Here is a 26,986-nt window from a genome sequence, read left to right as displayed (position 1 = left end):
GTGTCCATCGACACAGTGTTCCCGCAACGTGGGCTGTGTCTTTACCACTAACTGATTGGCCTCTGCACGAAGGAAGCTGGTTGCTGCCGTAGACTAGGTACCAGAGGATGACGACTGTCAGAGAGATGGTGGTATTGTTTTGTGGTCTATGTTTTGTGTTTTGTATTGTATGCCAAAGGTAGTTCGGTTAGTGGGATGGCAGTTCTGAGTGTATTAGATGTATGGAGAGTACTTACAACTATTTAGACAATGTGGTGTGGAATGATGAGTGCCGCCTTCCTTGTGCTATCTATTTCCAAACCAAATATGGCCACATTCCCCACCCTTATGTGAAAGTGAGAGGTTGTTGCTGTCTTAGAATTGATTGTACTCTGCATAATGTTTGGACTAGTTAAGCCTTTAATTATAGCACATTGGTTTTTGTTTTGTTGAGTTTCTTTTAAAATGCCATGATATTGAGAGGAGTGATCGTTTCAAGTAGATAAAGCTCTCATCTAAGCTTTTGGGACACTCTGTCCAGGAATTTCTCATTATCATGATTGATTAATGCTCAGTTAACGGAACATTTCGTATTTTTTGCCTATTTTCTAAAACTAACTAGGCACATAGTTTTAAGTTAACCTTATTATTATTGTTGTATTTTTGCCTGCTTTATAAGGCTCACTGGTCATAAAGTTTAAGCACAACTTCCTATTATTTTTGGAATTCTTGATAGTCTTAGTGGTTAATTTTTGGCTTGAATTGTGTGACATCAACACGGGACATTTTAGAGCTATCCTTGTAAATAAGGACACCCACTCGGAAAGGGATTCTCTTAAGTTTGTTTTTTTAATGTTGGTGCTGTTGCGTACTGTGTGACGCACAAGTCTGTTATCATAACAGGTATCTCAATACTGTGGCTCAGTGAGTGCAGAAGGGTTGGCTCGAGTTCTCCGCATTCCACACCGCCGTGCAGGCACTGCACGGAGGGAAAGAAGCGGCGAGGGCGCGGCTGTACATAAGTAACAGGCAGCTGGGCTTGTGGCTTCCCACCCGACTCCTGCCCCGAGAGAGGGCGCGTTTCCAAGGGCGCCACAGCTGGTCTAGCTGCCGAACGGGGGCGCACACGGCTAGCCGCCAAGGCGGGAGGCACGCCCTGCCGGCGGGCGACAGCGTCGCTATTAGGGGCGCTGGCACCTACCGTCCCAAGGCGAACTCACATAACGGCTCGCTTTTCGGGGCGGTGTCCTCTGCTAACAGAAGAGCCCAATGGTGTCACCCTTGGGTGAGGGCATCTCGACCGCACTTCGAAGCAATAAGCTGAAGGAAGAGGGGTTAACCAACGGTGCCACCACAACCGAGGGGCGTGGTTGCAACTGATATGCGCTCGCCTGGCGCCATACTGACGACCTTCAAAAGTGACATTCCGGGGTACAGGACAACAATGGCGGCGCAACTAAGGCGTTCCTTTTTACTGCAAGCTATGACGGCCGATTGCCTTATCTTAGAGATGAATGACAGGAGATTCGTGTGTGTGTCAGCCCCTGCGTTTTATGTGGATAAATGTCAGTTCAGTGCACGTGTAACATTGGCCACTGAAGGTACTGTTGCAAGTTAGGAAGTGCCTCTCATACCAAATGGCTTTGAGCACTATGGGACAACATCTGAGGTCATCAGTCCCTTAGACTTAGAACTACTTAAACCTAACTAACCTAAGGACATCACACAAATCCATGCACGATGCAGGCTTCGAACCTGCGACTGTAGCAGCAGACTCTCATACGAAACTGTTTTATATTTCAGGGAACACTGTCAGAAACATGGTTTTAGATTTGTATAATTTATCCCTTGTGTGTCCTCACATGTTCTTGAGAATTCCTTTGACCAAATTGGACCAACTGGCCAAGACTCATAAACTGAGCTAAGACATACTCACTTCTGAATTAGAATTACTTAAATTTGTGATTCATTTTGTATGTAACTTGTTTATTGTTTCAGTGATGTCATGTTTGTAATCTTGCAGTGGTGCCTGGCCTATATTATTTGTCAATTCCTCGGACCGAATGAGATTGTTTTAACTCCATTAATTTGGGACCACAAGTTAATTCTAGTAACAAATTTTTGCATAATGAGTTTTTGTTTTCTTTGCTGTGGTACCTTGTGAAAAAAAGCATTGTCCACTTTGCAACCGAAAGAGGTCATTATTAACTTCATTTAAATTGGTACCACAGGATAAACGGCATTTTATTGTTTTAGAAGGTAACGAAATTTTCCGACCCCCAAATTTTTTTCTGGTTGCCTGATTTAGCATTTCTCTTAATTGTTTAATATTTGAATTTTCAAAAGATTACTTGGTAACGCCGTTGCATGGCAACAACGTTCCCTGCGCAATCTTTTTGAGTAGAGTTCGGGGTGATGAAACGTGTCAAAAGAGCAGTTCCATGAGAACTTCGAATTATGAATTATGTGGCCCACCATGCAACTGTGGTTGAGCGTATGAACCGCCCCAGAAGGCTTGAGTGGGTGACCTGACGGCAGAAAAATGTTTTTTCTTGCCACAAAACCAAGTATTTTGCAAAAGGTCATCAGTGTTTGATTATATGATGAGCTTTTGAATGCCTTTTATATCAATGTGTGGTGGAAGTTGAGTTGGTCGTCGTCTGCTAGAGCGAGGGCTGGGTGCTCGCTGCTTGGAGTGGAGGGCAGGATGACCACCTCAGGATCCTAGTACCTGGGCAGAGGGGTCTATTCTTTCTGGAGGTGATATTGTTGGTTTGTCAGGTTGGTGACAGAAGCTCTTTCTGGTTTCCGTTTTCAAACGGTAGCCGGTGGAAACTTTGTGGAGAGGAAGGCATTCTGCTGCTGGTTACTGGTGAGTACTGACGTAGTCCTATGTTGCTCTGCTAGGAACTTTCGAAGTTTGCGTTTTATCAGTTCTAAATAGACTGAAATATTTAAGTTCGTTTCATCTGAAACGCTATGGGTCTTCCAGTGCCTTTGTGCTATGACGAAGAAGGAATAGCAGACGATTATGCGCAGTTTTTGCACTGATCGGACTTGGCTTTGTTCCTGTAGGACAACGTGGTGGACGCACCAAAGAAACTTTCCAGCATATTTACGTTAGAATACCTTGCCCACACTTCGCGTGAAAAGTAAGGGTGTTTATTTTTTCATTTCTTTATGCCTGTGATTCCTAAGCTGACCGTCGTGCTCTTTGTTCGCATTGTAACAGTTGTCGTTATTGGAGGAGCCACCTGCTCAAACTTTCGTGTATAATAAGTTTCTTTCGCTGTGACTTTAAGTAACTACGTTTATGATAGTATTTGTGGATTCTCGAAGTTTTCATGCAAGTGCGGAAATCTGGTGGAACAAATCTATTGTGTGAGAACCACGTGGATGTGGAATAGGTAGAGGCCTTCAGCCGGACCAGATAATTCCCCTTCGATTTGATTTATACGGCTGCTATTCTGTGATGGAAATGCACTCTCTCTGCCCACTTTCCCGGCCGGAATGGCCGAGCGGTTCCAGGCGCTACAGTCTGGAACCGCGCGACCGCTACGGTCGCAGGTTCGAATCCTGCCTCGGGCATGGATGTGTGTGATGTCCTTAGGTTAGTTAGGTTTAATTAGTTCTAAGTTCTAGGGGACTGATGACCTCAGAAGTTAAGTCCCATAGTGCTCAGAGCCATTTGAACCATCTCTGCCCACTTTTCGTCCTTTGCATGCGAGTACTGGTGGTGGTTTGTTGCTTGAGTCCATCTTCAGAGTCTGAACTGAGTAATAGAGTGTATCGAATTTCCTTATTACTAAATGTCCTTTCCCTTCCGTTGAACTTCACAAATATTACGAACTTCTCATTACAGGGAAGAAGGTTATTTCGTTCCAGGATCAGGCAACCGTTTTTCTCTTATAAAGTAACTGATTACTTCCATTATTGTGCACTGTTAATTGAATAAATCAGTGGAAATTTGTACACCATCAGTACTGCGTATTGTTTCACGATCGTTAGGTTAATGCTCCGTTTCAACTGTAAAATCAATATGAATGCTCTGTTCATTTTTATATCTTTTGACGAGTCATTTCATAAGGGCAGTAATAAAAGAGAAGGTGAAAATCACCAGAACAACTTAATTAAATGATCAGAGAAAAATCGGGAAAAAAATTGTAGATCCCCCTTTTTTATATAAACAGTTTTCAGCTCGGCTGGTCTCTTGTTTTAAGAGTCAGCTTAGGGTGGTGGCAACCCTAAAATTCTATCATATTACTCGTAGTTGTAAGTCTGAATGCCCCAAAGTACTAAAAGTAGCATACCGATTCATGGGTCCTAGGTCAAGTTGCTCTGTGCAAGACCTAAACATTCTACTTATAAATTATCTTTGTTTCTGTGAAAATAGTTTCACAACACAATCAACAAAACGTAGTAACATGAAAGGATCCAGTTATTTATGTGGAGCTATGGACGATCTACTGTTACGTTGTTGCCGTCGCTGCGGGAACAGCTGAGCATATCGTCGTCGTGTTGATTTTATATTAGAGCATGCTTTGTAGAGTAGGAGAAATAGCAATTTTAAAATCTGTGTTTGTAATTTGTTTTTAATGTTTTTTTCATTGCAAATTTATGAAAATAGGGTCGTAAGGAAAAAAGAATTATTATTGTGTCTGACAGAAAATTAAAAAAATTATAATCACTTCCGATCGCAAATATTTAGGCATTGCAGTTCTTGTTTGACCATATCCAGTCCTCTTCATCAGTACAGCACATAAGGGCCATCGGCTCTTCCACCTGCCGGGAAAGTCGTGGAGTTGGGACGGGGAGATTAGTGGATCCTTCCTCAACATTTTCTGGGTGCAGATTTCACTGGGTGCGGTTTACAGGACAACCTATTCGACAGCTTTGAACCTACCTGAGGCGACTGACAGCGACTCACATTCCTAGGAATCGGCGTAGCTCAGGGAAGACCAGAATTTTGCGTGTCCCACGGTCTCGCAAGAACAGATTACAGGGATCTGGGAATGTAGAAGGAATGTTGGGTGTTAGGAGATGTGGCAACGATAGTAATGAGTGTGAAACGTTTAACTCACTATCTGAAACAGCGATAGCAACGGAATATAACTGAGGAATTTCTATCAGTAGGTCGTAGAGTTTAGAGTGTAAAAAAAGCTAAGTATCATATCAGCGCACACTCCGCTGCAGAGTGGAAATCTCATTCTGGAAACATCCCCCAGGCTGTGGCTAAGCCATGTCTCCACAATATTCTTTCTTTCAGGAGTGCTAGTTCTGCAAGGTTCGCAGCAGAGCTTCTGTAAAGTTTGGAAGGTAGGAGACGAGGTACTGGCAGAAGTGAGGCTGTGAGGACCGGGCGTGAGTCGTGCTTCGGTAGCTCAGATGGTAGAGCACTTGCCCGCGAAAGGCAAAGGTCCCGAGTTCAATCTGCCAGGAAGTTTCAAGCTAAGTATTATTTACAGTGTCTACGCTATCAGAAGAGAAAAATGAACTTAATAATTACAATACACAATATGTAATAATTACAATGTTATCACACGAAGCTACAATTCAATTTGAAATTACTACAATGACACTGTTTGTAATTTTGTGATTTGAAATTAAGAACAGGGATAACTAAGAAGAAGTTTGTGTAATGTACTCAGTTACAAGCAACTAGTCATAGAGAAAAATTAAAATAGTTCGATGTGTTGGTGGTTACTAAAATTAAGAAATGGCACTAGTTAAGGGTAATGTAAGGACGATAGGAGGCGCAATATAGAAATAATTACAGAATTAACACAGACCGAGCGAGGTGGCGCAGTGGATCAACACGGACCTCGCATTCGTGAGGACGACGGTTCAATCCCGCGTCCGGCCATCCTGATTTAGGTTTTCCGTGATTTCCCTAAATCGCTCCAGGCAAATGCCGGGATGGTTCCTTTCAAAGGGCACGGTCGACTTCCTTCCCCGTCTTTCCCTAATCCGATCGATGACCTCGCTGTCTCGTCTCCTTCCCCAAAAAACAACAACAATTAACACAGATGCTAGATTCCAGGGATGAAAAGATATTACACTAGTTTGGCAGCAAAACAAAGACAAACCCTGTCAGGATTAGAGTTTTGCTCCACTGCTTTATATACTTCTGTTCAGTTCTTTCCCGCTGCTGTCTCGGTAATTATTCTGCGATCCTTGGTCCACTCATTCTGAAGGCCAAAGTAGGATATGACGTTGTTAAAAATCTTTAGCTGTTCACATGTGATATTTTGTCTTAAAATTGCTACACCAAGAAGAAATGCAGATGATAAACGGGTATTCATTGGACAAACATATTATATTAGAACTGACATGTGATTACATTTTCACGCAGTTTGGGTGCATAGAATTTGAGAAATCAGTACCCAGAACAACCACCTCTGGCCGTAATGACGGGCGTGATACGCCTGGGCAATGAGTCAAACAGAGCTTGGATGGCGTGTACAGGTACAGCTGGCCGTGCAGCTTCAACACGATACCACAGTTAATCAAGAGCAGTGACTGGCGTATTGTGATGAGCCAGTTGCTCGGCCACCATTGACCAGACGTTTTCAATTGGTGAGAGATCTGGAGAATGTGCTGGCCAGGGCAGCACTCGAACATTTTCTGTATCCAGAAAGGCCCGTACAGGACCTGCAACATGCGGTCGTGCATTATCCTGCTGAAATGTACGGTTTCACAGGGATCGAATGGAGGGTAGAGCCACGGATCGTAACACATCTGAAATATAACGTCCACTGTTCAAAGTGCCGTCAATGCGAACAAGAGGTGACCGAGACGCGTAACCAATGACACCCCATAACACCACGCCGGGTGGTACGCCAGTATGGCGATGACGAATACACGCTTCCAATGTGCGTTCACCGCGATGTCGCCAAACACGGATGCGACCATCATGATGCTGTGAACAGAACCTGGATTCATCCGAAAAAATGACGTTTTGCCATTCGTGCACCCAGATTCGTCGTTGAGTACACTATCGCAGGCGCTCCTGTGTGTGATGCAGCGTCAAGGGTAACCGCAGCCACGGTCCCCGAGCTAATAGTCCATGCTGCAGCAAACGACGTCGAACTGTTCGTGCAGATGGTTGTTGTGTTGCAAACGTCCCCATGTGTTGACTCAGGGATCGAGACGCGGTTGCACGATCCGTTACAGCCATGCGGATAAGATGCCTGTCATCTCGACTGCTAGTGATACGAGGCCGTTGGGATCCAGCACGGCGTTCCTTATTATCTTCCTGAACCCACCGATTCCATATTCTGCTAACAGTCATTGGATCTCGACCAACGCGAGCAGCAATGTCGCGATACGATAAACCGCAATCGCGATAGGCTTCAATCTGACCTTTATCAAAGTCGGAAACGTGATGGTGCGCATTTCTCCTCCTTACACCAGGCATCACAACAACGTTTCACCAGGCAACGCCGGTCAACTGCTGTTTGTGTATGAGAAATCGGTTGGAAACTTTCCTAATGTCAGCACGTTGTAGGTGTCGCCACTTGCGCCAACCTTGTGTAAATGCTCTAAAAAGATAATCATTTGCATATCACAGCATCTTCTTCCTGTCGGTTAAATTTCGCGTCTGTAGCACGTCATCTTCGTGGTGTAGCACTTTTAACGTCAGTAGTGTAGTCTTTGCTAATTTATTCTTCTGACTAAAGACCTTAACCTTTATGCAGTACGAGACAAACATTGTAACTACTGGCCCACGTTTTGTGGCACCTAACACTCTTAATAGCCAACGGCGTTGCCGCAGTGGTAACACCGGTTCCCATCAGGTCATCAAAGTTAGGCGCTGTCTGGCTGGGCTGGGCTAGCACTTGGATGGGTGAGTATTCGGTGCCCTTGTGAGGCAAACTGAGGAACTAGTTGACTGAAAAGTAGTGGCTCCGGTCTCGGAAACTGACATACGGCCGGAAGAGCGGTGTGCTGACCACATGCACCTGCAATCCGCATCCAGTGACGCCTGTGGAGTGAGTATGACGCAGCAGCCGGTCAGTCCCGTTGGGCCTTCCAAGGCCTGTTCGCACGGAGAGAGCTTTTTAATACTCTTAATCATACCCAATGGTTCCTATAAACGTAATTTTACCAAATACAACCTGCATGAGCAGGTTTTCTGCCTGTTCTACCTCATTTCTTGCTATGCTGAACAGAGACAGGTTATTCTGCCTTAGATAATGTTCTAGTTAGGCTGCGTAAACAGGCTGTTTTTCTGTCTTAATCTTGTGTCTCCTTTTCATACTCAAGGCACGGACCGCTTTAAGTCACTGACTTCAGCATTTTTTTGTAACAGTTTCTCGAATTTTGGCGAGGACTGCTGTTCTTGCATGCCCTCGACAGTGCACTCTATCAGGTCGGGTGTATCTTCCTGGTGGAGCGCGTCATTTCAAAGAGCGGAACTCAATGTACAGTACAGGGAACTGAGCACAGGCCTTACCATCCGTCGAGGACATTAGCTGGTGCGCGGCGGCTGTACATTCTCGTGTTTGCTTTCCGGTTTCAATTTTTCAATGTAGGTTGGTAGTTTCAAAATGCGCTACTATCACGTAATTTCTTTCAAAGGATTTTCAGACGTTGGATATGCCGCCTTTCATATCACGGAGGCTATTAAAAAGTGGGTCGTGAGCCACGAAGATGTCGACTTAAAGGGAGTTGGAACGCTCTATCCTGACAATGTTAAATTTAGTGACTTGGAGTTCCCTGTATTTCAGGAACCAATGTAGCCATTGACATGAAACCTTTACAGGACATTAAACTGTATGTTCTGAGTTACTGGACTACAATAATTGCATTTCAGCTACTGCTTTCGGAAATACAATTTTTTTAATTACATAGTTAAAATTTTGTGTACTTTTTGTACATTATCCTAAATAATTTTAATTATACATAACATTGCGTTCTTCTGTTAGTTCAGTACACACAGGATATGTAACTTATTACTCCCTGAAAATTTAAACTCTCTACTTGAAGTAGTTTCTGAAATTTAGGAAAAAATGCAACTGAAATGTAAATGTTCAGAAACAGCTTCAAAAGTTTCAAAAGACTGTAACTCACTTCATATATGCGTAATAATTTATTTTTAGTCCCTCAGAAGCACCCTGCGCCATACTGTATATCATCTCTCTTAATCTTTTTTCAAGTTCTTTCTTCTTCTTTCTGGACTCCTTAGTGGCCAACTGTGCTGTATACTCTGCTTTATCAATGTGAACCTTGTCCATCTGTTCAAGTTCTCTGATGCAGTTTGCTCCAGGATTAATTCCCATATGCTGTAGCACTTTGACCCTACCAATGTTACCATCATTAAAAGCAATAACAGCATCACTGGCGCCCCCACTCTAGTGTCTTTATTCCAACAAAAACATTTTTTGGTAAGCAAGTCCATATAAGATTATTGAATGACTCATTGGGATTTTGTGTCTGACCACGCAGACACTTCTTCAGTCATTCAGGAGTTGCCAGGTCTCTGTAAATAGGTTTTATGATATCCATGACTGCTGCTGGGATGGAATGTCTATGGCTGTATGAACTTTTTGAGTACTGGGCATTGCGGTAATAGCACCATGAATCAGGCCCAGGAGGGCAAAGGTGGTGTACTGGTTTTTCATCAGTTGACAGTCTGTGGAAGAAGGTAGCCTAAACTGCCTGCTTCATTTTCAACAAATCCTATTATTTCTAATGGCCATCCCATAATACTACTGTAGTTCATCAATCATTTTGTCTGTCAGCCTGCCTCTTATGGTTTTACCATCAAAAAGTTTCTTGTCTCTCATACTTTGTTTCCACTTCCTCAACCTGGTGCCCATCCTCATCTGGACATGACCAACACATTTCAGTTTTGTAATATTCTTCTCGCCATAAGGCTGTTATATACTTTTGAGTCTCCATCACCTAAGAACTTAGTGTAACACACTCCCCTTTCATTCGCAGATCGACTAAAAATTTCAATAGCTGCAGAGGGCTCCATACCACCACTTGTTCCTTCATAATTTCTGTCAAAGATATGCCCTTCTTCATTCCCTGATTTACGCTTATAACAATATTTGCTTAAAATCTGGAAATCTATTACTTTTCCAATATCCACACTGGTTACCATAGCAACAGAATTCTTAGAACTGTAGCCGCACTTCTGCCAAGTGTCATGAAAAGCTACTGGTATATCTGTCATACCATCATTTATTTCAACAGCTTCATTTGCAGCACCCTTCATTGACTCACACGCAACAGATTCCACAGCAGCTCCAATAAATCCTGCATACTTGTCGATTTTACAAGGTGGGCGTGGCATATTCATCACGGCACACATTGTTTCTGCTGCAGTGTGTCCTTTACCGATAGCTCTCAATCCATAAAACCACCTAACATTTACTTCAAAATGAATGACTATTTTTACAACTGGCACAATTAATGATAAGTTTGCTGGCTAGTTCCTTTGATACCTCACTGTCTTCATGTAAACTAACTGGCCCTCCACATATTCTACAAGACACACATTCACATAACATCGTTGTTAGGATGTGTAAATCCATCGGAATATAACCTAACCTACCATTTACATGACTTTCGTTTTAAGAGAACTGTGTATCACAACGTTTTATTTTAATCTTCGAAGCACTAATGGGTGTTTCTCTAGATTCTGACGAGTTTGACTGTATTTTACTGTCTGTAACTTCACACGCCACATGTTGAACACAATGTTTCCCTTTATTCAAATGGTTCAAATGGCTCTGAGCACTATGGGACTTAACATCTGAGGTCATCAGTCCCCTATAACTTACAAGGGAACCTCCCCATCGCACCCCCCTCAGATTTAGTTATAAGTTGGCACAGTGGATAGGCCTTGAAAAACTGAACACAGATCAACAGAGAAAACAGGAAGAAGTTGTGTGAAACTATGAAAAAATAAGCAAAATATACAAAATGAGTAGTCCATGCGAAGATAGGTGGCAACATCAAAGATGATCTGAACTCAGCAGCGCCGTGGTCCCGTGGTTAGCGTGTGCAACTGCGAAACGAGAGGTCCTTGCTTCAGTCTCCCCTCAAGTGAAAAATTTTTCTTTATTTTAGCAAAGTTATGATCTGTCCATTCGTTCATTGACGTCTCTGTTCACTGTAATAAGTTTAGTGTCTGTGTTTTGCGACCGCACCGCAAAACAGTGCGATTAGTAGACGAATGGGAACCGAAAACATTTGATCGCAAGGTCATAGGTCAACCGATTCCTCCACAGGAAAACACGTCTGATATATTCTATACGACACTGGTGACGGCATGTGCGTCACCTGACAGGAATATGTTGTCGACCCACCTAACTTGTACACTTGGCGAATGGGTAAAAAGATTCTTCTACATTGCCCGATTTAGGTTTTCTTGTGGATGTGAGAATTACTCCCAAAAAAGTGATGAAAACATAGGAGTTTGTCACATAAACTGCAACAAATGAATGCAACAGTTTCACAGTCGTACAATTTCCCCTGTGCTCTGTCAAAACATGTTTTTAACGTTTTCAATTTTTTCCGTGTGTAGACTGTCAAATCCTGCATATGTCCAAGCAAATCTGAACATGTCCTGCAATTTTGGAGAGCGAATTTGATTATATGTGAGTGCCTGAACTTTGATAATTGTCTGAAAATAAAAAATAAAATCTTGCGCTCGAAGGAAGACTTGAATCAAGTACCTCTCGTTCCGCAGCTGCTCACGCTAACCACGGGACCACGGCGCTCCTGGTTTCACATGATCCTTGATGTTGCCTATCTTCGCAAGGACTACTCAGTTTGTATATTTTGCTTATTTTTTTCATAGTTCCACACAACTTCTTCCTGTTTTCTAGATTGATCTGTGTTCAGTTTTTCAAGGCCTATCCACTGTGCCAACTTATAACTAAATCTGAGGGTGGTGCGATGGGGAGGTTCCCTTGTTAGAACTACTTAAACCTAACTAACTTAAGAACATCGACACATCCATGCCCGAGGTAGGATTCGATCCTGCGACCGTAGCGGGCGCGAGGTTCCTGACTGAAGCGCCTAGAACCGTTCGGTCACACCGGCCGGCTTATTCGTAAAATTGCAAATTACAAAATGAGATAAAAATCCTAAAATGTGAAATTTGTTTTTCCATTCTAACTCCTCTTAATGCCTTTGCAGCCCTCTCTGTTCTTCGAAGAAGTCACCAGAACTGAGAAGCATTCTGCTAAAAGGGTAATTGTGCGGCAACTTCATAAATGGTGGCAGAAAGATACAGGCAGAATACGACAAATGGTGAAGAGTCACCTACAGGAAGTAAATGCGATGTCTTGCATGAAAGTGACTAATCACAACCACCAGTCAGCGTCATATAATAATGAAGAGGCATAGTTGATTTAGAATTTGTTACCTGTGGTCGTAAAAGTGAACACAACATTGGTAAGGAAAAGTTCGTGATGGCGCTTAGACTAAAGTTTACTGAGAAGAAGTCACTTTGTGCCATGTGTTTCAAAGGACTACAAAAACAGAAGGCAGAGCAGAAACCGTGCAACCGTGCAACTGCACGACTTTCAAGTTCGCCAGCGTTCTTAACAACGGAATTTTCCGTGTTTATGTGACAACAGCTGATGAAATCGGAAATAACACAAATCAATGTAAACAGTTCTATGCTCTCAGAGAACTGGAAGAAAAAGAATTAAATGTATGCCAAGAGATGTCACTCCCAGGTAGTTGTGTCTTAAACTGAATTACCTCTGTGACGAAAATCTTGCTTTGAGCGGTAATGCGCAAGATGTATGGAAATTATGTTTTGCGGAAAGCAAAGTCCGAGGTCTTATGTATCATTATTTGGATAAGTGCAATTACAAGAATATGATGCTATAGTACCTCAGTCAAAATGCAGAATATGAGTAGTCTACATTCACCGTGTACCTGTGCCACTTCATGTCTGCATGTTTTGCTCCGAACACGTTACTCTGTTAAAAACAACAAGACACGCTACATTGTACTTCATGCAACGGGATGCGTAGTTCGTAGGCAGCCAGCAGAGAAGGAAAACAGAACTTGTTATGAGTCGTTCAATAAGTAATGCACCACATTTTTTTTTAAAAAGCCACTAATATACGACATAAACGTCTACGTCACATTCGTTTGTTCTGTGCGGCGGTGAAGTTTCGAACCGTTCTGGCAGACGGAAGAGCCGTAGTACAGCATCGAAATGGCGTCCACATACGACTCACGCTACAAGCAGCGTGCTGTTATTGAATTCTCGTGTGCAGAAAAAGAAATCGTGGTGAACATCCATAAATAATTGTGTGCAGTTTATGGCGATGCTGCAGTTGATAGGAGTACAGTTGGGCGATGGGCAAAGAAAGCTACAGCCTCAGGAAATGCAGAAACAGAGCTCCCTGATAAGCCACGCTTTGGACGTTCGGTCACAGGCACTGCTCCAGACGTACTGAATCATGCGGATGCCATTATTCGTGCCGACCGGCGCATCACAACTCGACAATTGGCGCGACAGTTGTCCGTCAGCATCGGAAGTGCGTCTGCAGTGACCGAGACTCTCGAATATTCAAAGAGGTGCTCATGATGGGTTCCACGAATGCTCACAGCGGACCACAAGATTCAAAGAAAGGCCATTTCATCTGAATAGTTGGAGCATAAATACTCTCTACGTGAAACACTCTTTGTAGATGACGGGAGTTTTAGTCATACAGTGAAAACATGGCTAAGCCTACAGGACAAGAACTTTTACCAACAGGGAATACATGCTCTTCCACAACGTTGGTGTACGGCTGTAGAACGCGATGGAGACTGCATAGAAAAATAGGATATGGACAAGACATGTTGATGTATATCGTCACAAATTCTAACTCTTACCAAGAGCGCTGAGAAAACAAATGTGGGTCATTACTTATTGAACGACCTTCGTACCACGCTGTAGTAATACACGTTTATAGAAGAATTCCACCAGTGCTCGAAATGATGAGTTCCACACATAACGCCAATTGAACTGCATCTTTGTTGGGGTGTTGTAAGCAACATTGTGTTGGAGGCATCAAGTGGCCAGCTGTGTCTAGGGTAGTAGGTGGACTGGTCTATATGCTGTACTAGAAAAATTTTATGGAGTGAAGTTGGAGGTATACCTGGACTTCCTGTACACTGATGTTGTATCCGGTATTGACTCTTTTAAGGACCAGTGTTCAGCTTCACTACACGTTTATTGGGCTCATTTAATGATGGTTATATCTGCTTATCTCAAGAAATGAGGGGTTCCGTAGTGCAGCAACAAGTTTATTATGGTTGGGTGTAGCTATAATAGTTTTTGCAAAGAAGTGGTAAGAACTGCAGTGCATTCTTCAACGCTTCGTCACTGTCTTGACGAACGGTGCAACGACGTCACATGTGCAGGTATCGTTGGATGTGGTGCATCAGCTTCAAACGAATGACCACGTGCTATACTATACAAATAACTCCGAAAGGGAGTCTGAGGTTCAGATGCCAGCAGGAGATTTCACTTACAGGTTTTTCAAAACGAAGGTGAAAGCAATAACAGAACAAATATTTCTGGAAACGGATAACGTCCAGAATCCTTCTCACGATGAAGATTCCGTTACGCGTGTATCAAGGAGAATATAAAATTTGTGCCTTTGTCGTTTGGAATTGTCACAGATTTCCTGTCCGCCGGCGCAGCAGTGCACCAGTAGAGAACTGGTTCGTGCAGATCAGCATGGGGCCGAGCCTGAACTTGAGGAAACAGGAAGTCGGACGGTTCTAAGAGATTATGGAGACACAAGTACAATCTGTTTTATGGGATTTAAAATCAGTACTTCTCATTCAGGAGAATCAAAAGGGAAGAAGAAACAAAAATAGTTTGAAAATAATGATGGGCCAACTGGCAAAGAGAAAAGAAGACAACATTTTCTTGTTTCAGACAGATTTAATTGCACGGGAAGTAATAGCGAAACTAGCCATATAACAGTATGTTTAAGGAACGGCTTGCTCAAATATGCAACGTACTGTGAAAAAAGTTGCTATTTGCATTTTGTTGTTGCTTTTTTCCGTGGCACGGCTGGGTCACAAAAAGCAGTTCTTGGAAGTGAGGCTTATGAATCTCTCTTCGAGAACAACTGACTGAGAAATGTTATTATAGATTGTTGTGCAGGAACCATTTTTCAGGGTCATGACAAAAACTTTTACATTGGCTCTCAAATTAACCAACATCATTTGGAAAGGAAGGACTCTTAGAACTATACAGGATGAAAATTACTGAAACCGAAAAACTGCAGGGACGTAGGAAGATAGGTGCTACGAACATATCGTTGGAAATTAAGGGTCTGTGTGCAACGACAACAAGTCGTCCCGGAATACGATACAGAACTGTATCGCATCGACGTCATAATAGGTGTTCAAAGTGACATCCATGAGATGCTGTGCACTCGTTCAATCAGGACACATATTGTCGTACTTGGGCTTACACTTTCCTGGAGCTTGTACCAGCTTTCGTCTCAATATCTTGCAGAATCTGGTCCTCCACGCCTGGTGTACGCACTGTCTGCCGCCTCCCTGCACGTTCGTCTGTCTGAAGCAACCCAAGATCACACAAACGACCGGAAAGGGCTTGAAACGCTGTGTGATGTAGCTGGCGTCCGTGTGAGGGTGCTTGTTTTGGTACAGCCGTGCTGCCCCTCGGCCATTTCCATCTGCTTGGCCGTATATAAACACCGTCTCGGCTTGTTCCCGACATGAATACCGGACTATTCTGCTGCTTACAGTGCGGTGCGTCACACACAAAGCTTGCAGCACACAAAGAACACACGGCGTGTGGTTAGAGGACCTGCCTTCGTCAGCGCCATCTACTGTGACATCGTGTATCGGAAGAACCACAATGATTTATAAACGATTTTCATTTCAGTACATGTAAATGGAAATCACTGATGCCTGTTTACAGTCACATAAAGCCAAAAGAAGCAATGTATTTTAATTCCTTGCGAAGCAAAATGGAAAGGGAAGGATTGCCTGTCAGAGTTTAAAAACCTGAGTAGGTCGTGGAGTTACATGTTCGTTAAAATGACACGCAAGGACTTTAAGTTGGTTCAGGTGAAACATGGAAATACCTTCCTGACTGTCCTCGCCCATCTCTATAATGTCGTCCTCTCTACTGGCTTCTACCCTGACCTGTGGAAGACCTCCCGCGTTCTCTTATTCCTCAAACCCAACAAACCCCCTTCTGCCGCCTCTTCCTATCGTCCCATCTGCCTCACCTCCGTCTTCAGTAAGGTCTTTGAATCCATCCTCTCCCACTGTATCCATCAGCACCTTGCTCAACACCACCTCCTCCCCCTTACCCAGTGTGGCTTCCGACCCTCCTTCTCTGCTGACGACCAACTCCTCAACCTTGTTCACCTTCTGTCCCTCCAGCTCAACTCCCGTCGCTCCGCCATTTTTGTTTCCCTTGACCTCCAAAATGCCTATGACCGTGTATGGCATCCCGGTCTCCTCTTTAAACTCCAAACCTACGCCCTGCCTATCAATTTTGTCCGTCTGGTCGCTTCCTTCCTCTCGCACCGTCCTTCCTATGTCACCCTCCACAACACCAACTCCCGTATCTTTTATCCCACGGCTGGCGTCCCACAGGGTTCTGTCCTCTCCCCTCTCCTTTATCTCTTGTATACAGCTGATATGCCCAAGCCACCCCCACCAGTCCACCTTCTCCAGTATGCTGATGACACCGCCTTCCTGGCTCTCTATCCTACCCTTCAGCGGTCTCAACGTACCCTCCAAACCCACCTTAACCAGTTCACCACTTGGTGTAACCAGTGGTTCCTCCGTCTCAACCCTCCAAAACCCAGGCAATCATCATAGGCCGCACCACTCGCTCCTTCCGCCTCCATGATTTCTACCTCACCCTTTATGGTCGTCCTATCCAACTCACCCCCACCCTGAAATACCTTGGCCTCACCCTTGACCGCCACCTCACCTGGACCCCTCATCTCCTGACTATCCAGCAGAAAGCCCATTCCCGCCTCCGCCTTCTGAAACTCCTGTCTGGCCGGACATGGGGCTTGCATCCTTCTACCATCCTCCACACCTACAAATCCCTCATCCGTCCTATCCTCTGTTATGCCAGCGTTGCCTGGATCTCCGCCCCCACCCGCTTTTACAAGGCCCTCCAAATCCTTGAACGCCATGCGCTCCGCCTTGCCTTCCGTATCCGCCTTCCTTCCCCCACACGGCTCCTGTATGAACTGATCCCCTTCCCCCACCTCCTCCTGTTCCTCCAACATCTCCGCATCCTTTACATTGTTCACAGGCTTGATCCCCCCCACCCTCTGGTTTCCTCCTTCCTCTCCACCCCCCGCCCGTTGCCGCGCCTCTATCGCTGTATCCCTCCCTCTCTCCACCTCCACACCCTCCATCTCCTTCATCAGGGCAACTTCCAACGCCTCCCCCTCCCGGATGACGAACTTCGCCGTGACATCTACCCTTCCTTCCAACTATAGCCTGGCCTTGTTCCCCCCCCCCTCCCCAGGGCCCCCTTTTCCTCTTTCCTCCTTCTCCCAGAGCGGATTTTCCTCCGTCCCCCCCTCCCCTGAGACCCTGCACCCCATACTTGCCTCTCTCCTTCCCACATCCCTCCCTACCTGGCCCTCTTCCGCGCGCCCCCCGCTCACCTCCCCCATCTCTTCCCCTCCCTCCCTTCTCCAGGTCTCCCTCATCTCCTAGCGCCTGGCGGATCCTCTGTGTTGCTCTTCATCAGTGTGCCACATCAGTGTTGTTTCGTGGTGTTTCTCGTGTGCGTCAAGAGGTGTGTTTTAATTGTGTCCTGCCTTGAGGTTCGCCGCCAGTGTTACGTTATGTGCTATGCCGTCCGTCGCTACCTTTATGCTCCAGTCTTACTGTGCCTTGTGTTTCTTTTACCCGTCGCAGTGTGTGGCTTTTTATGTGTGCTACTTTTAAACAGTTTTTTCTCTTCATTTTACAGTCACCCCGTTTTTTGTCTATTGCCTTCCATGATGTTCCCCTTTTTTATATTTATGTTCACCTTATTCTCTCCTTTGCTGTTTTTAAATGTCTTCTATTGTTTTGTTCTATGTCTTTCGGCTTATTTTAGTAACACGCCCGTAAGAAAGTCATCCACTGAAGGCTTAATCCATCTGATGCAAAAAAAAGTCTTGGCAATTGAAGCCATTAGAGAAGTCCGTAAATGTGCTTTCTAGATGTGTTCATTGTGGCTTAGAAGAATACATACCAAACGCTATGAATGTTTTCTTAGTCTCAGCAGTGCAGAAGACTTTCAGTTCACCTGTATAAAGTGTGCATCACCGCACCTGTCTCTGAGTGAAAAATGTGTTTCTCCACGTGTCTGTGAGCAGAGTGGTCCTATGGCAGCTGGTGAGCCCACCACATATAAAAAAAAGGTACGCATTCAGCTCTTGGATGATACGAAAGTTGCTGCAGTTCTATTACTGTTACTAAGTTTAGAACCGCTCATTCCAATAGAGTGGTTGCATTGTCAATGAGGCCACAAGTGTATTCCTACTTTCTGTTTAATTAAGTGAATGAACGAAATTTAGTAAAGTATTGAGTACAGGGATTAATTATGTTGGAGATATTTTATATATTGCCGTTACTGACACTGGGTTTCCATAACAAATTTGACAAACCGATGCTCGCCGATACCTAAGGACCTTATTCTTTGAAATGCAACCAGTGGTGGATATAGGTCTGTCTAGGTCGTAGAACAACGAAAACTGTGGGTCACCTCCCCCCACCTTCTTCCTACACAGAAAACCCTAAGAATACATGGTAACTATCTTTCGAAGTAAATAAAAATATTTTGTAATATTAATGGCTTATCCCAATTAAAATTTGGCTATGAAACCTGCATAATATTTTTCTTCTCGGTATCTGTCCCATGTAAGACCACCGTCCACCCGGTCGCCTATCAACTACCATCACACGGCGTATTTGTCATCTTGAGCGACACGTTCTACTGATGACTTGTCATTTCATAATTAATGTTAGCATTTTCACTGTCATACTAGTAGTTGAAATTAAGTGCACTGGTCTCTATTTTCTATGAAACATGAGCTCTTAACTCAATTGGCCGACCGGTGTGGCCGAGCGGTTCTAGGCACTTCAGTCTGGAACCGCGTAACCGCTACAGTCGCAGGTTCGAATCCTCCCTCGGACATGGGTGTGTGTGATGTCCTTAGGTTAGTTAGATTTAAAAGTTGTAGGGGACTGATGACCTCAGATGTTAAGTGGTTCAAATGGCTCTGAGCACTATGCTACTTAACTTCTGAGGTTATCAGTCCCCTAGAACTTAGAACTACTTAAACCTAACTAACCTAATGACATCACACACATCCATGGCCGAGGCAGGATTCGAACCTGCGACCGTAGAAGTCGCGCGGTTCCAGACTGTAGCGCCTAGAACCGTTCGGCCATAGTGCTCAGAACCATTTGAACCATCTTAACTCAATTACACGCATGTTTATGTGATATTACGTACATTCTTAAAATAAAATTATTCATAATCCCGTTATCTCCAGGCAGATATAGTACAATTTCTCCTGTAATTTCCAGTACCCGTCAGTTCTTAAAATATTGTTTCCAAATTCCGACTTATCTAAGCTTGTGAGGACATTTGCGGTACCTACAAGTGGAATCTGATAATGTGAAGACAGCTAGTTTCTCATGATGTGTGAAATTTGTTGAAATGTGAGAATTCACATTTTTTAACAGAGAATTTTTCCTAATCCCACGTTATCTCTAGGAAGATATAATGCAATTTCTGGTGCAATTTCCAGTACCCGGCAGTTCTTAAAATATTGTTTCCAAACTCCAACTTATCTACGCTTGTGAGGACATTTGCGGTACCTACAACTGGAACCTGATATGGTGAAGACAGCGAGCTTCTTACGAGATGTGAAATCTGTTACACCATTCTGCAGCATCGCCACCCACCGTTTGGCGCTGGGTGGGGTTTTAAGCCGAAGGCCCTGACTATGACATGATAATGGTTGCTGAGTTATCGACCACTACAGTTCGGTGGATAACTGTAGGACCCTCCTCGGTAGGCCAGCAGCTAGCAGAGTCTGAAGTGCATATGTAGGAATAGGAATATCCAGAAATGGGCAGCAAGTTTCGCACAGACTGGTTTAGTAAGGCATCAATGAGCTGATCATTCATCTCACCTGGCAGACACTGCAAGTAGGTATCGTACCTGACGATGTGTTTATTGATACGTTCCTAGAAGAGTCAACTAGCATGTTGGTTCCTGTTAAATACACTGAGGTGACAAAAGTCAGGGGATACCTCCTAATATCGTGGGAGACCTCGTTTTTCCCGTCGTAGAGCAGCAACTCCACGTGGCTTTGACTCAAAAAGTCGTTGGAAGTCCCGTACAGGAACACTAAGGCACGCTGCCTCTATAGCCGTCCATAACTACGAAAGTGTTGGCGGTGCAGCACTTATGTCCCACAAATGTCCGTTGGGGTTCATGTCGGGCAGTCCGGGTGGCCAAATCATTCGTTCAAAATGTCCAGAATGTTCTCTCACACCAGTCGTGAACAACTGTGGCCCAGTGCATGGCATATCTTTGTTTTGGTATATGAAGTCCACGAATGACTGAAAATGGTCTCCAAGTAGCCGAACATAACCATTTCCAGTCAATGATCGGTGCAGCTGGACCGGAGGACTCAGTCCAAACGCTATCCATACCATTATGAAGCCAGCACCAGCTTGCACAGTGCCTTTTTGACAACTCGGGTCCGTGACTTTATGGGGTCTGCGCCAGTCTTGAACTTTACCATAAGTTCTTATTGAAAACGGGACTCACCTGAGCAGGCCACGACTTTTCAGTCGTCTAGGAATCAAGTGGTATGGTCATGACGCCAGGAGAGGCGCAGCAGTCGACGTCACGCTGTTAGCAAAGGCACTCTAGTCAGTCGTCTGCTGCCAAAGCCCATTAACACCAAATTTCGCTGCACTGTCCCAACGGATACGTTCGTCGTACGTCCCACATTGATTTCTGTGGTTACTTCACGTTGTGTTACAATACTGACAACTCTACGCAGACGTCGCTGCTCGCGGTCGTTAAGTGGAGGCGGTTGTCCACTAAGTTGCCTGTGGTGAGAGTTTATGCCTGAAATTTGATATTCTCAGCACACTATTGAACTGTGGATTTCGGGATACTGAATTCCCTAACGATTTCGGAAACGAAATGTCCCAAGTGTCTAGCTGAAACTACCACCGTACGTTCAAACTCTGATAATTCCCGTCGTCAGCTCGGAAACTTTCGCACATCGAGCATCTGAGTACGAATGACAGGTCTTTCAGTGCACTGCCCTATTACATCTTGTTTGAGCGATACTATCGCTTTCTGTATACGTGCACAACGGTATCCCATGACTTTTGCGACTTCGGTGTATATGTCTCAAAAGAGGGGTACACTAAAATTATTCATATGTAAGCAATCAACAGGCGTTCTTCGTGCGCACAATTAACGACTGCAGAAGAAAAGGGAGGAAACGGCAGCAGTGCACGGAGTACACTCCGCAACACACTATACGACCTTTGTTCACACGGGGAACTAAGGCAGAGATTTAAATTGCATAAAACTGTCCATACCACTATGTGTCTAGTATGGAAATGCAGGGTGCTGGAGATCAGTCGTAAATGGACAGAAAGGAGACCAGAGACCCTTCCAGATGGTGGAAGAATACCCGTGAAAGGCAACAGGAAAGCGTGCATAGCTGCATTTTGTTTTTACGGCATCTTTGAAAAGACTTTTTGTTTCGATGTAAACTGTAGTAATGGATTCTAGTAGTTACATCAGAAATGTGGACCAAAATGATAAATGATAAAATTTTATTGAATTACTAATATGAAGATACTAACTTCATTCTTTTCCTATTTTGTAAACTTACGAACCTCACCACAATGAAAAATTTCAAGTGAAAGTGACTTCTGAATTAGTGTGAAGTTAGTATTTGTGAGCCGCCCCAGGAGACGGACATACGGACTTGCTTCGTGTGCAAGGTGGCACTGTGATTTGTGTTGTCGGCGGCAAACCGGCCACCGTCACTAGTTGTGTTCTTGTAGGAGTGGCGGCGTCCTGTACACGTAGTGCTGTGATCTGTGTCGCGGTTATTACCTCTCTCCTGATTATTGAATTACTGGCGAAGTTAACAAGAGCAGGCACAACTGTTTCGTTGCTCGCTGCAACATCATTGGCAAATTAGCTATAAAGTTCGGGATGTTACGTATCATCCTTTACCGGAAAGCGTTGTTGTTCAGCGCACATGGGTGTGTAGGTGCAAACGAATCGATGAAATAAATGATCGTAATGCAAGGATATGTTCAGAATATTTAATCCCTGAGGAACATAGATGGGATTGGAAAAATGAGGTGTTACATCTGTCTCTAAATACGTCACAGAAGGTGAACTCTGTCCTTCCGCGGAAAATACGTAATTGAGTGATAACGAATGCTGTAAGAGAATGTAGCAATGCAGGAGATAAAGAGAGGAGAGGACTGGGAGAAGAAAAAGAAACTGAATAGGGCTTGTCCTGGCGAACTACAAGTAATTTTGAATCTCACTGAATGGGTACGTGGAAAAGAAGAGAAGGCAACGATGGTTGCCGGAAATGACTTTATACTTCATAATTATCTCAAGGGGACATGTTTGTGAAAAATGACCAAAAATTTGAAAAAAATTTCTTGGTCTATAGAAAAGAGTATTTCATGCTGATTTCAAAAATGTATAGTTTATGGGCATTATCATTTTCCATTCGTTCTAAAATTGAGGTTGAACGTAATGTTGCACAGGGGCTTCGTACATCTGTCAGTTTGAAGTGCGTCAGAATACGTTATGCATTATTTTGTTCTTCCGTTCTTTTCGTCGTTAGTTACGGATCGTTAACACAGGTGTATTCTAGAAGGTACTGACTCCCAGAAGCCAAGTACAGACATGTCTAGAAGGCTATGGTTGGAATGTCGACAAAGATCTGAGAATAGATGATTTCGGTATTTCCTATGCATGTGGTTTTGTAGTTATTGTGTATTGTTTTGTTTCTGTGTGTGTGTTTTCTGTGCTACAAATGCCGAGAGTAAAAAACTTTAACCACAAACGAAAGTTTCACGGCAACCAGTTCCAAACACAACCGAATGATACACATCAGTTGCTTCAAAAGACGCCCGCAGAAACTGCGTCTGCGGGCAATGCTTCTAGACAAAAACTTTCTCTTACTGAATGTAAGAAGAACAAGCCTAGTAGTATTGTGAGCACTAATACCGACGGAAATGTTATTGTGAACCTAAATATACTGTCAAGACTTTTGAAGACTGCTGTGAAATGTAAGTACTGCAATTGTGAAGATAGTATTGACGTTTCTGAGGATATTTCAGCAAGGAAGGGTCTTTCAAGTCGATTAGTGATTGCCTGTAACTCATGTAAGATGCACAGTGATAGTATGACATCGCCAGTAACTGACCGTCGACATTACAGTGTAAATATTCAGCTTGCTTATGCAAAGCTATGTATTAGAAGGGGAAGAAGTGCTTCCCAGACTTTTTGTGCAGTGATGGATTTGTCTCCACCTCCACTGAGGTTTGACAGATACAATAAATCAATACATAATGCTTTGTGTGGTGTAAGTGAAGATTCAATGAAAAGAGCAGCAGAAGAAGCAGTAGCCTTGTCTGAGAATGCAGGCACTGTAGCAGCATTTGATGGATTTTGACAGAAGAGAGGTCATACTTCGCTGAATGGGGTCGTAACTGCCACATTTATTGAAACTGGTAAGATACTAGATTATGAATGTGTAACAAAGCACTGCCAGGGTTATTCAAGTAAATTTATTGGCACACATGTTGGTGTAGAGAACTTTGATGGTCCAAGTGGAAACATGGAAACGAAATAAGTTCTAAACGTTTTTAGAAGGTCAGAGGTCAGTCGCGGTGTGAGGTATGTAGGCTACCTTGGGGATGGAGACTGTAAAGGACACACTACTGTTGTTAGTGACAGACAGTATGGGGACACTCTGATAGACAAGCTTGCATGTGTTGAGAATGTACAAAAAAGAATGGGAGCTCCGCTGAGAAAATTATGCAAAGACTTCAGTGGAAAAAAAATGGGTGGTCCAGGTCGTCTTAGAGAAAGTGAAACTGATTCTTTGACTCGATATTATGGACCAGCAATAAGGAGAAATGTAGGAGATTTGGAGAATACGATAAGAGCTGTTTATGCAGCATGGTTTCACAGAGTGTCAACAGATGAAACCCTACAGCATGATTTACGTCCAGAAGGGGAAGATTCGTGGTGCAAGAACTTGTTGAGCAATGCTACAGGCATACAGTATACGCACAAGCATTCTATACCACTTGCCGTAATGGAGACAATTAGGCCTATATATAGGGATCTGGCAAATAAAAATCTACTTAGGAAACGTATGCATGGTCTGTCTCAGAATGCAAATGAAAGCTTCAACAGCTGTATATGGGAGAGAATACCCAAAACTGTATTTGTTGGGCTGACAGTGCTGAAGATTGGTGTATTGGACGCAATAATAACATTCAATGATGGTGCAATTTTAAGGATCAATGTTATGAAAAAATTGAACATCCATACGGAAAGGAATATGGCTTCAACCCTAACTGCTATGGATAAGCGGAGGGTAGCCGAAGCAGAGACAAGTGCAGAAGCTGCTACCAAGGAGTCAAGAATAAAGAAAAGAGTGAAGAGAAAGAGTATGGAGGATAAGGAAACAGTAGGACAACTGGAGTATACAGCTGGAATGTTCTAAACGAGCGTAATAGTAAGTTAATAAATCTGTAAATCTTCTTTTGCGATTTACCGAAAACTTGAATTTTCATCATTCAGGCGCACTTTTCTCCTAAATGACTGAAGTTAAACTCACAAAAATTGCTACAGATATTTAGAATGACCTCCTCTACCTCCCTTGTCTACTATTTCCTGAAAAATTTATAACATGATGATGATGTCGGTGATATTTGAACTACTTTTTAAAATATTTTTGTTATAGTAAAATAAATTACTTGTCTTTTTCACAGATCAGCATCAGGAAAGGAAATTGGAGGTATAAAACACTTACGTGAATGTTGTCTGTACTCTGACTCTTTTTCCGAGCTGTGCAGTCAGTGGTTCCAAAGAAAATGGTACCGCAGTGATATAGTGTTTCGTTTTTCATACTATTATAAATAATGTTGTCAGTACCAAAACTTGATAAATATCTCGATGATTTTTGGGGAAAGCTTTGACTAATGACCCTAATCGTGTGTAAGAATTTTGAGCTATCTCTCATTTGTAGATCAGTTGCACTATGAGGGTAAAGATAATGCTAAAAATGCCGCCCGTTTAGAGGCGTGTCCGCTTATTGGACGCAAATACAATAACCTGAAGAAGGAAGCGATCGGTCGCACGAAATGGAGGCAACAAGAATCAATCATAACTGGATCCTGAAATAATTTCCGTTGTAACTAACCTGTGGCAACTTCCACACGTGTAACACGTTTTGGTTTCTTCTTTTTGTCGCCGGTCTTCTGACTGGTTCTAAGAGCCTGCCTCGAGATTCTCTTCATCTTCACCTTAGAGCAGTATTTGCACCCATCTTACACAGTTATGTGTTGGATGTGAGATCTGATTTTCTTCTGGTGCAAACAGTGTTCAAATAACTTACAGGAATGAACAGTGTGTGCGAGTGTTACATTTCCGGAGTTTCTCTGAAAATCGAGGTTTTAGACTGACTTGCACAGCGCTCACTTGATGCAGTTTTACCTTGAAAATGGCGGAGTGTGCTCCTGTCGAAACATCAGTGGTTCCCCGTAAGTTATTTCAAAGTTGTATGCGCCGGGAGAAACTTTACCTCTACGGAAGGAAATGAATCGTTGCTTGAGCAGGCAGGATAACTTTGCAGCAGTAGAGTAAGATTTCAATGTGCGTTGTCGTTTTTAATGAGCTGTCATGATCAAAATGTTGTTCCAACGTCTGCCAAAGTTGAGGAGCATATTAATTCTCCTGATACCAATCGTATCAAGCAACGCGCTGTCCTAGATCTTGTTCATAAAAGGATCTATTACAGTCGCCGACAGTCGGATTTTGATTCGCATGAATTGCTTGGCTTCATTTAATGATTGCTTCCAAATTGGGGTTTTTCTTGGAATTGTCTAGACGGTGCTTCATGATCACAGTCTGGGAATTTCATTCTGTAACCGCCCGACATTTGCTGAAGTTTGAACGTTTGCGTGGCTCGGAGTGTAATCGATAGCTCGACATTCTGTGAGAAATCTTTTGACGCCGCAGCTTTACCTGTTCTAGGAAAAAGTTTAAATTTTTCCCCGTCTCCCATGCATTTGCCAGAGGTTGATTTTATTATTTCTGTTGAACAAGCTGTTTTATCTACCTTCTGATCTTGCAGAGGAGGCTAGGAGGGAGGCATGTCATGTGTTGATACGTTCACTTAGAGGTGGTCCCCATATTGTTACTTTACCTGCGGGCAACAGCAATCCTATCGTTGTTTTAGACAAGCAGGATTACGTTCAAAAGATGGACTGTTTACTATCTGATATCGGTGCTGACCCCACAAAAGGTGTTGAGAGAAATACTAACAGCCTCCTGAAGAAAAGTACCTTATGGCAGGGGACTGTCAAGAGTCTTACTTCTTATTGTGCTGTTCCCTCGTAGGTTATATGTCGTCTGTAAGGTCCACAAGGGACAAGTTCCTCTTCGTCAGATTTTAGCAGTTTTACTCCGAAATATCGTGCAGCAAAACACCTTGCTACTCTGGTGAGCGCTATAGAATGTCAGCGTGAGCACCACATTAAGACCTTGGCGGATTTCTTACGATAACTAGAGGGAATGCGTTTGAATGACTCTGAGATTCTAGTTATTTTGATGTCGTCTCTCTCTTCACTCGTGTTCCTCTGGCTGATTCGTTACGTTTGATTGAGGTTACGTTTGGTGCTGAATTAAAGAATCTATTTCGACATGTGTTGACTTCCA

The sequence above is a fragment of the Schistocerca nitens genome, chromosome 2 (genome assembly GCF_023898315.1).
Source record: "Schistocerca nitens isolate TAMUIC-IGC-003100 chromosome 2, iqSchNite1.1, whole genome shotgun sequence".
Classification (NCBI taxonomy): Eukaryota; Metazoa; Arthropoda; class Insecta; order Orthoptera; family Acrididae; genus Schistocerca; species Schistocerca nitens.
The sequence above is the reverse complement of the archived record's forward strand: the minus strand, read 5'-3'. Positions refer to the sequence as shown.